Below are 15793 nucleotides of genomic sequence, written 5' to 3'. Positions count from 1 at the left end.
CCAAATTGGCTTCCAGGAAAAATATAAAAGTGTGAGGATGTTCAAAAATAAAAATTAGTAAAATCAAAAACTGAAACTCACGAAATCGAGAATTAAAAAGAATATTCTTCCAAAACATGTTTAAATCGATTTTAGATGACGAAAAATTATATTTAGATCAAAATCAAAAATTTGGGTATTAGAGGGTTAATTGGAGCAATATCGTGACACACATGTATACGCATCTACATCATACGTTTACGAGGAGTGGAAATTGCTTACGTTAGATTTATAATAAAATTCTCAGAAACTGTTCAACATTTGGGTAGTGTTCAACAATTAGCGAATTACAATAAATACCAAAAAAATAACGATATTTTGATAGAACGCGGGGAAAGAAATACGACGGGAGAAAAAAAAATTGTCGACTCAACATCCTTTAACTGTAATCCGGGTGGCGTAGGGCCAGCCGGACCAACAGCCAAACGGCGAAAAACTTCACACGAAAAAAAATGCTGTCAAAGCAAAAAGCACTTGTGCTTGCGGTCACTGTTTACTTCGATCAACAAAAAGACAATTCCCCAAATAAAACACTATTCAAAGATTAACTGATGGACCAAACCCAATCAATGAAATCTTATCATTGTGTGAGCGAAAATTAGCAGAGAGCACGAACCCACGACCCTGAGATTAGGAGTCTCATGTTGTACCCACGCTGGGCAGTGCCAGTGGGCACACATTACGAACAAACAATAATGGAGCCCTACAAATGCTCCGTTGTATTATTCATTACGAAAAAATAAAACATTAAACATGCACAATTTAACAACGTCACAATAATTCTTCATGGCTCGACGTTCTCACTGGAACTTGGTCTGCATCTCTTTAACTTAGTGTTCTTTGAGCACTTCCACAGTTATTAATTGAAGGGCTTTCTTTGCCTGCCTGGACACTCAATATTTCTTCTACTCTAGGGCCTGACCTTATTAAATTTTAAACCAATCTACATAATCATTAGACTTTTCCTTTGTTGCAGAGATACCTGGGATTTCTCCATAAATTTCGGGCTAGAATTATTCTATGGATTTTTGAAGAAATCACTCAAACAATGCATGCTTGGCATTCTCCAGAAATTCCCCCTGTGTTTTATCCAGGGATTCCTCTAAGAATTCTTTCAATGCTCCATTTTTTAGGGATTTGTACTATAATTTAACTTGGAATTTTCCAAGAGCTCCTGTTGGGATTCGTCCTGGAATTTTGTTGAATATCCCTCCCAAAATTCTTTTTGGTATTCTTCCAGGATTAATTCCTCCAGTTCCAATTCTAGAGATTTTTACGCGGATTTGTCAAGGAATTCTATTGACCCTCGAGCGATGAATTTTCTACAACACGTTGTAAAAATCTCGCTTTTTGTATTCAGCATTAGCGTGGTGCTAGCAGTGGTAGCCAACTGCGCGAGTTACGGAAGGTTAAGAGTTCTTCAGGGGTTCACTTAAAGATTATTCAAAAGATTTGCCTTTTTGATTTCTCCAGGGATTTTTCTAAGGATTTTTGTGGGGCTTATCCAGGAGCTATTCTAGGGATTTTCTCAGAACTTCCTCTGGAGATTTCTCCAGGGTTTCATTTAGTGATTTATCCAGGTATTATTCTAAGAATTCGTTCAGATATTCAATCAGATATACTTCCAGAAGTTTTTTCAGGAACTTATATTTATGGAGTTCTTCAAGGGATGCTTTAGGGGTTTCTTAATGGATTTCTTTAGGCATTTCTCCAGAAATTACTTCATGAATTCCTCTACAGATTTCTCCAGAAAATTTTCCAATGGTTCTTCCAGAGGTTCTGTAGGATTTCTGCAGGAAATTATCTACGGATTCCTTCAGAGACTCAACCAGAAATTCCTTCAGGAGCTCATCCAGGAACTCTTTCAGGGAATTCTTCAGCGATTCCTCAAGGGGGTTTTCCGGAAATTCCGAAAGTACTAAATCAGGATCTCTTATAGTGTTCTCTAGGGATATCTCTATGAATTTTTCCAGGAATTTATTTGGGGAGTTCTTTGGGATTTTTTCTAGGGATTTCTCAGAGATTTATCCAGGAATAAATTCAAGAATTTATTCAGGAAGTCTTCTATGGATTCTTCTAGGGATTCACCGGCGTTTCTCTATTTTTACATGAATTTCTCTATGGATACCTCCAAATATTTCTTAAGGACTTCCTCTGGCTATTTCTCCAAAGAATTTTTCAAGAATTTATCCAGGGTCCTGGTATTCTTCCAACGATTTCCCAAGAGATTTCTCCAAGAATTTTTCTATAAGTTTCTCCAAGACTTCCCTAGAGATTTCTGTAGAGATTATTGTAGAAATTCCTCCGGGGATACGACTAGGTACTTCTGAAATGGGTTTTCTAGGGATTTCTCTATGCATTTTTCAGGCATTCCTATGTCGTTTTTATTAGTTTTTAAATGGTTGGAATTGAGATTGTCATTTGAATAGTTAATCCAACTGATGTTTCTTACCATACTCAACTAAAGCGCTTTTAAACTAAATTGCACTCATTGCAGAGCAAATCGCACCTTCAACACCGGCCGAGAAAGCGACCACCGTTTGTTAATTGGCGTTTGATTTGCTTCTTGACTTGATTGTGCGCGGTCACGCAAAGCTCTTTTGTCCGGTCCCGCCCGGTTAGCGTGGAGTTCACCTCCACCAACTACTCTTGCTTGTGATGTGGGCCAATTTCGGCGGTCGGTTTTTGCTGGTGCGCTAATTTCAAGTAATCACTTTGTGTGGTGCTCGCAATTTTTCCCATCACACGCTCCAATATAGAAGTGCGGCTTCGGCGCGGCGTGTACCTAGCTATAGATATCTGTTGTAGACGGAATACAACCGATGATGACGCGACGCATCTAATGTCGATGGACCCTCTCGACTCGATCTATTACAAACCAGTGCGAGACGAAGATCCAAAAGTGGGGTTTGGTCCGAGCAGCGTGAGAGCAAATTGTTGGTATCCATTTGAATAAATTTGAAACAAATAGGAGTCATGAGATCAAGTGCGTCTACAAATTTTTAGTTTGTTGGGAAACTTCGTTTCTAGAGATTAATTGGACACGGTTCTAGATTTGGCCTCTTTGCATACGACGACAATATCATAGCCATAAAAAACAACTAAATTCCGTAACAAAAAAAAACATGCAAGGATTGTTAGTCGAAATTTTGTCTCAGAATATCGAAAAGAGTTACGAATTGTATTATTTGTCCCCATTCTCGGTTTCTCATGGAAGACCACTAGTTCAACTTCTTGTGCTACTGCGCTGTTATGTGACACTCTTCCCCTAATTTGTAAGGTAAACAACGGTTCACGTCATCATCATCGGTGGTGGCTGGTTCTTCTCAATTGCTATCCATCGTCGTCGCAGTCGTAGCCGTAGAGTCGAAAGCTTCCAACTCGACCTCGATGAGCAGATGAGATGAGAGAACGCACCGGAAAACGTGCCCGAGGCCGAGGGGGCCGGTGCGGTGGTGGATTTGAGCAAATATTTCATCGAATCGTTTTTATGGGTTGATAGGATTATTCGTTAGCAGCATCTTTGCGACACAGACATACCGAGACCGAAACCTAGCGAGCAAGCAAGCGAGAAGAAGCTGCGGAGATTCGTTGGTAATCGAATTTTAACACGATTTTGTGAAGGACATTTTTTCCCTAGCATAGTTTTGCCGCAGCAACCAACTTGTATAGGTACGCTTCCGTAGCTAACAAGTTGGTTGGAGCGAGCGGTGCTAACCTGTCCGAGCGACCCCACAGTGTTGTTGGAGTGGGTTTGGAATTTTACATTGCCGTATTGATTTGAGCTGGGTTGAGCGATGTGCTGCTAGGCGAGTTGGTATTGGGAAATATTTAGGAGCAAGGAATGTAGAAAAAAACTTCCACATTTATTTTTTTACCTAACTTAACACACTTTTGAAGAGAAATGTGATAACTCTTTGAGAATATAAATGATCTCCGACTTCCGGACGGAGTAATGCCAATGACCCACCATATCAGGTCAGGAAAAAAGGCCAAGTAAAAACAACAGCAAATAGTCCATTATGATTGATTCAAATGTTCTCGTGCCGACGTATTTTCCATGTAAACATCAAAACTCCATCATTGCAGGAGATAGAAAGTGCCATCCATAGCACTAAATCAATTTGAGACCTCAGGAGATCGATCGCTATCAGCCGAGATGCTCCAAACTGAACCCGTAGGATTTGCGCAACTGCTGCATCAATTATTGTGCAATATCTGAGACATCGCGACATTTCTGGTTGACATGCGATAATTCGCTAGCCTCATGATTAATAGATATCACACGGTGTCAAAATTTCGATTATTATCGAACTTTCATGTACCTCGGTTTTTTCTTCGAAAATGATTAGTATTCGGGCTATATATTCATAATCGTAAAACTAGAAAATATTTTATCGGCGAAAATTTTTTCATACATTTTGTATGGGACGTTTTTGGGCTAAAATAGTAATTATTGATTTTTACTATAGAAAATAGCTAAAAACTCATCTAACTCAAATTTTCCCCGATAGAATATTTTCAAATTTTGCATTTACAAATTATAGCCGAAATTCTATCATTCTCTGAAGAAAAATCCGAGGTACATGAAAGTTCGATAATAATCAAAATTTTGACACCGTGTATCATCCCTTACCATCTATCCCTTCCCATCCTCGTAACGGAGAAGACGCAATGCTATAGGCAGGTGGATTCAGGTAGACAAAATCGTGTTTCTTCTCGTTTCAGAGAGCGATCAATGGCGCTTAAGCTATGGCTTATTAGCCAGGCAGGACAGAGTGAAAATACCTGTACCTCAACCCTGAAGTATACAGGCGGATGGAGTGACAGTTAATTTCTTAGCTACGTCACTCCCAACGATGTGTTTTATTAGACAAAAGACACTCACAATCTACTCAACTACACACAATCTGAAACTTATCGCATCACAAGCTTATAGTGAAATCATCCATATCCATATATCCAACTCCTTGACACTTATGAGGGTGTCGGTGAGTCGCTTGTCTCTTGTTAAGTAGGTGTTATATCATCTTACCCTTTCCTATTCTATTAACGGAAAAGATGGGCGTGGCCGGCAATAAAGATTGTCATGTATTTACCTCCGGTTGGACAGCTTGTATTTCCCAAATAGCTGAACAGTGTACATAAGTAATTAGAATAAGAGTATTAAATTTCTAACATGTCAACTTTCAGTGTGTAATCTACGAATTACTCCGTTACCACGCAATGCAACGCAATATCGCTTCCCCCATATATGCATTAGATCCCAAATAGAGCTCCCCCAATTTACTCTCAAACTCAGTTTACGTTTAATTTTGGGCATAAATTGGGATTTTAGTGGAAGTCACGAAGATACTCTATGCCCAAGGAAGTCAAGGAAGTTTTCTTTACGAGAAGTTCCTGGACCAAACTAGAATCAAACCCGTCATCCTTAGCATGGTCTTGCTGAATACCCGGGCGCCAAGCCGGGCGCTCATAAAGCACCTAAGCTTCAAGCTGGCTGATGACATTATTCTCTTAGCCCAACGGCGCTCTAATATGCAAAGTACGCTCAGCGCTCTAGCACAATGATTCTCAATCTATGCCTAACTGTCTCTGCGAGCCTAAATTGACGTTTAATATGAGACTGGGAGTCTTTCATGAATTTAGTTTAAACAATTTTCATGATTCAACGCAAAATCCCTTTATTAACTATTCTTAGAATAAAAGTCGAACGCCGCGGCTCAACATCGAGCAGCTGCGTAACGTAGAAGTGGCTCAAGACTACGCGCAGAAGTTAGCAGTGGCCCTACCAACGGAAGAGCAGCTTGGCGCAGCTACACTTGAAGATGGCTGGAGGGACATCCGATTCGCCATAGGTAGTACCTCGGCTACAGCACTAAGCTTCGCGACTCCGCATCACAGAAACGACTGGTACGACGGCAAATGTGGACAGTTGAAAAACGAGAAGAATTCAGCATGGGCGAGAATGCTGCAACACCGTACGAGAGCGACTGAGGCAGAACTCAGTCACGAGATAATCACGGGAATATTGGTACGAGCGTAAGGTGGTCGAGAGGTTGGCGACGTTGCAAGCACCGAAGTTAACAGATCTAGGAGTACGTGCGCAGGACGAAAGATTTCCAGCCCCTAACCTCCAAGAGATTGAAGAGGAGGTTAGCCGGTTGAAAAACAACAAAGCCGCTGAAGTAGATCAACTAACAAGCGAGTTATTAAAACACGGCGAAGAAGCACTGGTGAGAGCACTACACTGGGTCATTACCAAGATCTGGGAGGAGGAAGTATTACCGGAGGAGTGGATGGAAGGTATCATGTGTCCCATCTACAAAAAGGGCGATAAGTTGGATTGCGGGAACTATCGCGCGATCACACTACTGAGTGCTGCCTACAAGGTACTCTCTCATGCCGCCATCTATCACCGATTGCTAGAGCGTTCGTGGGGCAATATCAGGCTGGATTCATGGGTGAACGCGCTACAACGGACCAGATGTTCGAAATCCGCCAGGTGTTGCAGAAATGCCGCGAATACAACGTACCCACACATCACTTGTTCATCGATTTCAAATCGGCGTATGATACCCGGATAAACTGATATGATTGATCAAGGCGACGATGGGTCGAGTGATGTGCGTAGTTCGAGTATCAGTGTCCCTTCGAATCTCGCAGAGGGTTACGGCAAGGTGACAGTCTTTCGTGCTTGCTGTTCAACATTGCGTTAGAGGGTGGAATAGAGAGAGCGGGGATAAACACGAGTGGGACGATTTTCACGAAGTCCGTTCAGCTGCTTGGTTTCGCTGATGATATTAATATTTAGCTCGTAAATTTGATAAGCTGGCTGAAACGTACATCCGACTAAAGAGTGAAGCCAGGCGAATCGCATTAGTCATTAATGTGTCGAAGACTAAGTACATGATGGCAAAGGGCTCCAGGGAGGAATCTCCTACTGTAAACCCCGAATTTATATCGACGGTGATGAAATCGAGGCGGTTGAAGAATTCGTGTACTTGGGCTCACTGGTGACCGCCGACAACGACACCAGCAGAGAAATACCGAGGCGCATTGTGGCAGGAAATCATGCTTACTTTGGACTCCGCAGAGCTCTACGATCGAATAAAGTTCGCCGTAATACGAAGTTAACTATGTACAAAACGCTGATTAGACCGGTCGTCCTCTATGGGCACGAAACATGGACCCTATGTGCAGAGGACCAACGCGCCCTTGGAGTTTTCGAACGGAAAGTGTTGCGTACCATCTACGGCGGAGTGAAGATGGAAGACGGGACTTGGAGAAGGCGAATGAACCACGAACTGCATCAGCTGCTGAGAGAACCAACCATCGTCCACACCGCGAAAATCGGGAGGCTACGGTGGACGGGTCACGTCATCAGGATGGCGGATAGCTACCCGACTGAAATGGTTCTCGAGAGTCATCTGACTGGTACAAGAAGACGTGGAGCGCAGCGAGCTAAGTGGGTCGACCAAGTGGAGGACGATCTGCGGATCTTACGACGAGTGCTGTGTAGACTGCAGACAAACAGCCATATTTAGACCTAGTGGAATGACGACGGCTACTATGTACAGCAGGCCTTAGCTTGATCGGTAAGGTAAGGTAAGTCTTAGAACATTGAACAATATAAAAAAAATAAAATTGTTAAAACTGGGCGACTACTTATGTACATCGAAAAACGTGGAAAGCTTTTTTTAATTTCCTTTTTTTGTGAATTTTAACCTTAGCTAATTCTTTACACCCGTAGGAAGCTAGAGTTATCAGGACTTTATACTTTACTTGGGAAAATTCTGGCAATCCCAGGAAAAAAAATAGATTTTGTTATTAGGCGCTGTCCATAACCTACGTAGACTCGTTTTTGGCCATCTCAGACCCCCCTCCCTCCTTGTAGACATTTGTTCTAGCATAGCATAGCATAGCATAGCAGACCGTACACATCCTGGAGTGGCTGTCGATAGAGACGTTAAATGCGCCAGAAAATTTCCGTGGGACTTGACAAACCTTCATTGAACGTCCTCTTTGTTCGACTCCTGGCCCGGTTCTTATGATCAGCGGGGATGGGGAGGAAATGTTGATTAGATATCTACTCAGAATGTGTCCAAGAACTTGGGCTACTCATAGATATCTGGAGTTGGAAGTTGAATGGGGTTTTAAGGGATGCTTTCCTTGGCGAAAAGCAGATATTTGGTACATTTTTATTGGATATTATTTGTATTTACCTGTATTAATCTGAAAAAGAAAGTTATTCAATGATATTTAAAATGGCTAGATCATACCCAACTGGATCATTTCAATTTTGCTTATAGCAACCGAATTCATCATTGATGGGGTTTCAATCAATCTGCATCCTCTCGAATTCGTTCGGTGCAGCAGTTCTTTGATTCGAGATTTACAGGAACACTACGACAGGTTCATTAGAGACGCTGGACAACGGCAGGCTGTACCCATACTGGCTAACACCTTCACCTCTCCGTTGCTTTTCAACGTTTCAAAACATCACTGTTCTTAAGAAAAAGTATCACAAAGAGAATCCGCGGTTCCACTACTGATTTTTCGGACATTTTGCACAAGATCAAACATTTGCTGCTTTCTAATATTTTGAGCGATCGATTAATTTGCATTCCTCCTCCTTGAAGACATTTGTTCTTCAAACAAAATTTTTCGAAATTTGTATGAAGCGTAGATTTTGGCCAGAAATCAGACCAAATCAGAAAATCAGTTCACAGGTCGCACAAAAATAATTTTCTCAATAAAAACTATATGAATTATTGAATTTTAATGGTCGACTAGATTATCATTCGGCAAAAACATTTACAATAGTTGAAAATAGATCTTTGTTTTGATTTTTTACAGAAAAGGTGACTTTGGTTGAAACGTCTTGTGAAGATGATGACTTTAAAATGACTAATCTGAAAATAGTGACTCACTACCAGGCCTGCAGATGACATCCCTGGAGTAATCCACAGATGTAATCCCTGAGGCTGTTCACAGTTAAAATTTCTAAAGCACATTTTAGGAGGAATGTTTGGAGGAATCCGTAGATGGAGAAATCTATCCCAAGTGTTCCTACATAGATGTATTCCCAGAAGAAGTTCTAGGAGATATCCTCGACATAAACTCCTGTAGGAATACCCAGCAGGAATTTCTGGAGGAATTTCCAGCAGAAATTTCTGGAGGAATTTCCAGCAGAAATTCCATGAGGTATCCCCAGCAGTACTTGCCTAAGGTGTCCCCAGGTTGGTTTTAAGGAAGAACCCGAAAAGAGCCTCTGGAAAATTTTCCGAAAAGAACTTCTGGAGGTATTCCCAGATGGCATTTGTGGAATAATTCACGAAAAGATTTTCTGAAGGAATCCACAGATGGAAACGTTGAAGTTATTCCTAGAAGGAACACAGGCCCTAGTCAAACAAAAAAGCTAAAAGGAAACAAAATAGAAATAGCTCGACTTTATCGGAGTGATTTTTTTAATGGGGCTCTGCAGACAGCATACGTCTTTAAGCACAATCTCATACGAACAGTATAATTCTACGCGATGCCAATGGAGTATTTAATGTATACTGGAACCATTGATTCATTCATTGATTTTCTACACATACAGACACTCACACATAGTTTTAAGGAACTTACCATAAAATTGCAACGAGGGTGGAGTTTACGCCTCAAACTTTGCCTTCAATCTCGCTCGAAAAGGTCAACTATTTGTTCACTGGTCACGGAAGCACAAAACGCTAAACCTTCATAATTGTTACAAGGAATTGGTTTGGGCTGACCGTCCCACTTGACCGAGTTCACTTTGTAACAGCAAAACAACACCACCATACTCATTCGTCCACCCCAAAGATGGAATATGCGTCTGCGAAGGTGTCAAACATAATGGAAAACTCAACGGTGCGTCCAAGCTGATGTGGACTTGAATGCGGTAATAGAGAACACATGTATGAAACTGATATCGATTCCAGAGAACGAGCAACAAGCAACAAGCACACCGAGGAAAACAGATCCGGATTGAATGACCGTCTCGGGCTCGGCCGCCTGTGCTGTGTTGGATGTGTTGTTTGTTACGTAAATCAGAATATGCGGCCGCCCACCACCACATCACACCGTACGTGGGGATGCTTTCGAATAGATTCCCGATCCAGCAGCAGACCCATATTGGTGCATGGCTGCCGAGTGGGAGACGATACACACAGGTAACGGTGGTAGGTGTAGTTGAATGTGGCGGCGGCGGCATCCGACAAGGTGTAAACACGTGCGTCTCACTGTCGTTGTCGTGGCTTTGATGTCCAGCCCTGTCCAGCCAGCAGTGTGTGCTGGTGAACAGGGGGCGACATCGGGAAGTGATAACGAGCGCGTGAATCGAACACCAATGTCATGTGTAGCCACCAACACGGCAGATGCTCTCACGCCGGCAAACACCCATACAGGTATTGCGAGTTACCTGTATGGTGGTATCAATGGTGGAGTTATATTTGCTTGCTTGATCATCAGTATCGAACGATTCCAGGCGGTGTGGATGATTTTGATGACGTAGGCAAAAGATAGCTGAGGTGATCCCACACTGATTGAATTCACCTGTTGTTATAACTGTAGTTTGATTCCGGTTCAAATTTGAATGGGTTTGATAGTGTGTAGCAGAAAATTGATATTCAACCTGGATTTGCTGCACGACTAGAACAGAAGTTTGAAACTGTTCTAGGTCATGATCAACTTTGAATAAATATAGAATTCAGCACGTCCTTATTCCCTCCCAATACGCTTGTTTGCAGCCACCATCAATTGGCCGGGGTTCTGCTAAACCGAACTAAGAGCCAAAAAGTTTATTCCGAGATATTTAAGGTTAAAGTTCAACCACTCACAAATAGACAACAGCAAAGGTTATTTGAAGCTTTTCTACACACATGCAACTTACAAGCCTTTATTAACCATCAGAAATGAAGAATGTATGAAAATTGATTGAAATCATTGATATAATTACATTTAATTTCTCAGTACTTTGCACTCAGTTCATTCTGGCTGAACAAAAACATTGGAATATGGTTAATAGTTCAGTGTGGCTGACTGTGTTTCTTTGTTTCACAGAAAACCAGTCGGATGGTGAAAAAATCTCGATTTTTCATCGTCCATGAAGTTTGAAATCGATATCACTCACAATCCTTTACATGAATCAAAGAGGACGCGTATAGTATGGTAGCACGGAGGTCTCAAAATAGTTTGAAATATGAACGGCGGAATCCCTCCCAGTTCAGCCCTTCCCACCCATGGTTTTTTTTTTCATAGGCGGTGCATGTGCATTGTGCAGGCACAGAACAAGAGTGATGATGTCCTTGCATGTCCTGAGGACCTCAGATGTGAAAGTGGAGCAATGTGTGTACTTCATATTTATACTGGTCGAAGAAAACCATGAAAATGTTCTGCCAAAGTGAACTAAGACAAAAAAAATCAAAAATATGAAAAAGATTCGAACTTGGATCATTTAAGTGATAACCAAGCGCGTTACCTCTAGGTCATTTTACCCAGCTGAAGGTCAGTCGTTAAGTCTGAATCAAGTTCTAAACATTCTTCTCAAGGATGATTTTCGTGAAAACACCATTTTTCGATCAGCAAAAGCGAACCAAGTATTTGTTTTTTTTCAAGCTTTATTATTCTAATTAGCCTTGTTGTTCAATGACGGCTCCTGTGTTAAATTATCAGTATGAAGTGTGTCAACATAACGCAGGTATCTAAAACCAGTTGATTTTTGTTTTGTTGAGAATAAATTGGTTTTAAAACGCAGTGGATTTGGTTCGGTCTGGCTGAATGTGATTTGGAAAAAGGCGATCAGTGCCATCGAAACATAATTGGATCCTCCAACACCCGTATTTCTAATAACGTGTTCAATTCTCTCACAGACTGTTACTATGGGTCGGTTAGAAGTTAGAAATCTGACGGTGGTGAGAAGAATTTGAAATGTTCATCATCTAGACATAAACTGAAATATTTCGCTGATTCTATGGAATGGTTAACAGTTCACTATGGTTGGATGCAATTTTAGTTTTTGTATGTTCTGCCAAACAGAAATTTTGGATTTACTCCCCGAAGAGCAGTCAGAATTACTGGATTTTTAGATGGAAGGAGGATCGCCAATTTCTTCATCCAATGGTTCGGAAAACTCATTTTTTCAAAAAATGGTCTTTGGTTCGGTTTAACAGAACCCCGACCAATTGGGTTCCTCCATTGACAATGCATTTGAGTTCCCTAAACATTGGTACAAGATGCTGGAATCGAAAACGCGACGCCATCGCACCCTGGTGGAATTCAGTGACCTGTTTCGATTTTTTTTTTATAAAATCAGCAAATGCAGGAAATTTTGTTTGATTTGTTAACACAAAATATACTTGAATCATAGCATAGTAAGCATAGAAAGAAAATTTCTTGCATTTTCAATTTTATCGGGTGAAAAATTGTGTTTACTTGGGGTTTTTTTTTTTCTAATTTTCGTCTTTCTAAGCACCGACCAGTAGTGATCGAGTTTATTCTTGAACCTCGTCTAATGCCTCATTGCCAATTTGGTATCACTTGCTAATTTGTAACTTGTAAGTTAGCTTTCATATCACGTAAAAATATATTGTGAAAGAACTATAATTTCCTTAAAATAATAAGATTGAATAATTGTGTCTTGAATTCTGTTTCCGTCTTGCCCACGTCTATTCCGGGCGAAACCTGAATTGAATTCCGGGCACACTTTCTACGTGACACTATGGTACATAGGATGGCAAAAAATATCATTTTGACCATAAGTGTTTATTCGAAAAGTCGATCGAATTCTTCGCAACGCAAATCAAATCATGTTTTCAAAGTATGATTGAACGGAAAGCTTTTAAAATAAGGTGAACGTGACTTGAAAATAACGACCAAAACATTTCAATTAATATTTTTGCCCACCAGATCATTATACGCCAACACAGTGCAACGCGGAAATCATTCTCTGTGGTTGTGAAAAATGATGTTCCGTATGCAGAAAATCTACGCAAATTTTTGCTTGCATCCTCCCTAGACGATGAAAGCTTTTGTTTACATTTTACCGACGAGGAAAAAATAATTTATTTGGTTAATTGAACAGCTTTTACTGCATTCTGTTGCAGTAAAATCCAACTTTGAAGTGCTATAGAGCTTTTGTGGAGTGTGAATTGAAGGTTGGTTCAACAAGTGCATCTGGTAAAGTGAAAATTGAACGGTGATGAAGATCAGCTCGACTAGCTGCTGCATTGGTGCGGTTTCCCTCGTCTTGTGCAAAACGAGAAAAATTGTGAAGTCGCAAGTGGAGTGAAATTGAAAAGTGAAATTTTGCGTAATTATTCGATTTCCAGTGCTAAGGGAGGGTGGTTATCGATACACTAAATCCTTTTTTTACACGACTTTTTTACGCGATTTTATTTTGCACGATTTTTTTACGCGATTTTCGCGAAGTACGCGACTTTTTTTTACGCGATTTTGATTATTTGAGGAGGGCAAATCGCGTAAAAAAAGATTTCCCTTGGATGTTTTTATGCGATTTCACGAAGTTACGCGTACTTTTTTACACGATCTCTTTTGCGCGGACGCATCGATCGCGTAAAAAAAGGATTTAGTGTAGTCTATATCTTTTTGCTTCCATCTAATGAGGCATCGGCAAAAGTAAGTAAGAATATTTCTAATGATTTGATATTTTTCTTCTGAGGATACGAATATTAGATCATGCGACGAAGTTAATTTTTACCCCATATAAGTAAGATATAAGTTTTAGAGCAGGCAAACGGCAGCATTCAATTAGCATGGAAACGCCCAAACACTTGCCAACTAACAAATGTATAGGGTGCGGGCACCGGTTTTGGCCAGTCTAAGGGAAATCATTTTTATAAAAGTAACCAATAATCCTATGAAAACAACCAATGCGTCAGAAGGAAGGTTTTAATCTATATTTTGAAGGAAAAATGCAGAAATCAAGCCAATACTTGATTTTTGTATTAAAAGAGGCACTGGCCAAAATAGAAGCTCTGCCGCAGTTTTGGCCATATTCTTATGTTTGGTTTCTATTTTGGCCAATCACGTGTATTTCTTATGGGAGTGGCCAAATTAGAAGCACCCTGGCCAAAATAGATATATGGGAGCAGATTTTTTAAGGAAATATATTTTTTTCTTCCAGTTTTTATACAAAATGTGTGGTTTTCACAGCTGCAATCATCATATTGTATTAGGATCTACTAGTAATAAATAAATTTACGCCGATTTAGATCGCAACAGGCTCAATACCGCACTATGGCCAAAACTCCGGACTGGCCAAAACTGAAGTTTCTACCCTAATTAATCCAAAGCTTTCCTCTATAGGTAGCGTAAAAACTGCCGTCTAAATTATATTTTGCTAGACATTCCTCTAAATTCCGCCAGAAGCCACTTCAAAATACGTCATAACTCAGGGCATTTTTTCTCTTTTTGATTGTAAAGGGATGTCCGGCCGTTTGGCTGAATGGGTGGCTTGGCAAAATGCCGTTTGGCCGAATTATAATCATAAGGGTTCAGTAGTGCACTGAAACTTACAATTACCAACGATACGCTCAAATGGCTGCTATCACATTCAGAAAACAGTTATCTGTTCTTTGAAGATCGGTTGTTCTTCTAAGTGATATCTACCGCCGTAAACAATCTTTCGGCTAAACGGCATTCGCCAAGTAACTCTGAACTTCGTAAACGTAATTTTGATTTGAATTTAGATGAAAACGGAGTGCGGAGAATTTCTGTATTACTCGAGTACTTCTTCAAATAGGCGTACGACGCTTTAGCATGGTTTCGAGAGAACTAAATGAACATATTGATAAGATTCATAAAACATGACTTCAAGAATAAGTTGTGTTCTCAGTATGCTTCCGGACCTAAGATATCGGGCAAATGCCCAATAAGCAGTTAAAATACAGTTTCTTACCGATTTTGGCAACACCCGTTTTTGTCTACTCCCGATTTTGGAAACACCCGTTTTTGGCAACATTTCCTTCCCGATTTTGGCAACACCCGTTTTTGGCAACAATTTCTTACCGATTTTGGCAACACCCGATTTTGGCAACAATTTTTTACCGATTTTGGCAACAAAAAATTTTGACCAAAAATTTATACCGAAAAATCGTTTGTATTTGTAAATGTATTTATATTTGAGCCTTATACTTCTTCAACAAATCAAAATTCATTAAATTTTTCAAAATTAACAATATTACAAATCATGACGTAATTTATGAACGACCCCTACAGGGATCGTTTTATAACTTGTGAATAGTCCATATTTTAAATATAAGCCAAATTAACGTATAAAAGTTGGAAATAATCTTCAAAAAAAAAAATACCGATTTTGGCAACACCCCAATTTGGCAACATAAAATTCACCTCGTGTTGCCAAAATCGGTAAGAAACTGTAGCATTGGGGGTCATTAAAATTAGACGTCCATCTTTTGGGGGCTGGAGGATGGTCTAAAAAAGTGTGACACTCCATGGATAAGGTATAAGAAAAAGCGTGACAGACCCGAGTAACACACTTGTCACAGAAAAGTCACGGCGGCGCAGGTTTTTGTTGCGCAGAAGGCACTAAGACTTACTTCTAGTAAATAAATATTTATTTGTTAAAAGTAAGTAATAAAGACTTACATGCAACAAAAACCTGTGCCACCGTGACTTTTCTGTGACAAGTGTGTTAATTAGGGAGGGGGTAGGAGGGGTCTTTATATCCTGAAAAATTATGGACGTCATA

General features: G+C 40.4%; 1 protein-coding gene across 9 annotated transcripts in view; it reads right to left on the bottom strand.

The window, feature by feature from the left end:
• Positions 1–15793, bottom strand: part of LOC109418688 (serine/threonine-protein kinase 10) — a 225836-nt gene that overhangs the window by 99526 nt on the left and 110517 nt on the right. The window contains exon 1 of one of the 9 annotated variants that reach the window (XM_029857907.2): positions 9673–10667. The exons of the other annotated variants lie outside the window; for them this stretch is intronic. The gene's annotated coding sequence lies outside the window, so the exon portion shown is untranslated. Of the gene's footprint in view, positions 1–9672; positions 10668–15793 lie in introns of those variants that run through there. 9 annotated transcript variants of the gene reach the window in all.

This window comes from Aedes albopictus, chromosome 3 (genome assembly GCF_035046485.1).
Source record: "Aedes albopictus strain Foshan chromosome 3, AalbF5, whole genome shotgun sequence".
Classification (NCBI taxonomy): Eukaryota; Metazoa; Arthropoda; class Insecta; order Diptera; family Culicidae; genus Aedes; species Aedes albopictus.
This window is presented reverse-complemented; position numbering and strand designations above follow the sequence as displayed.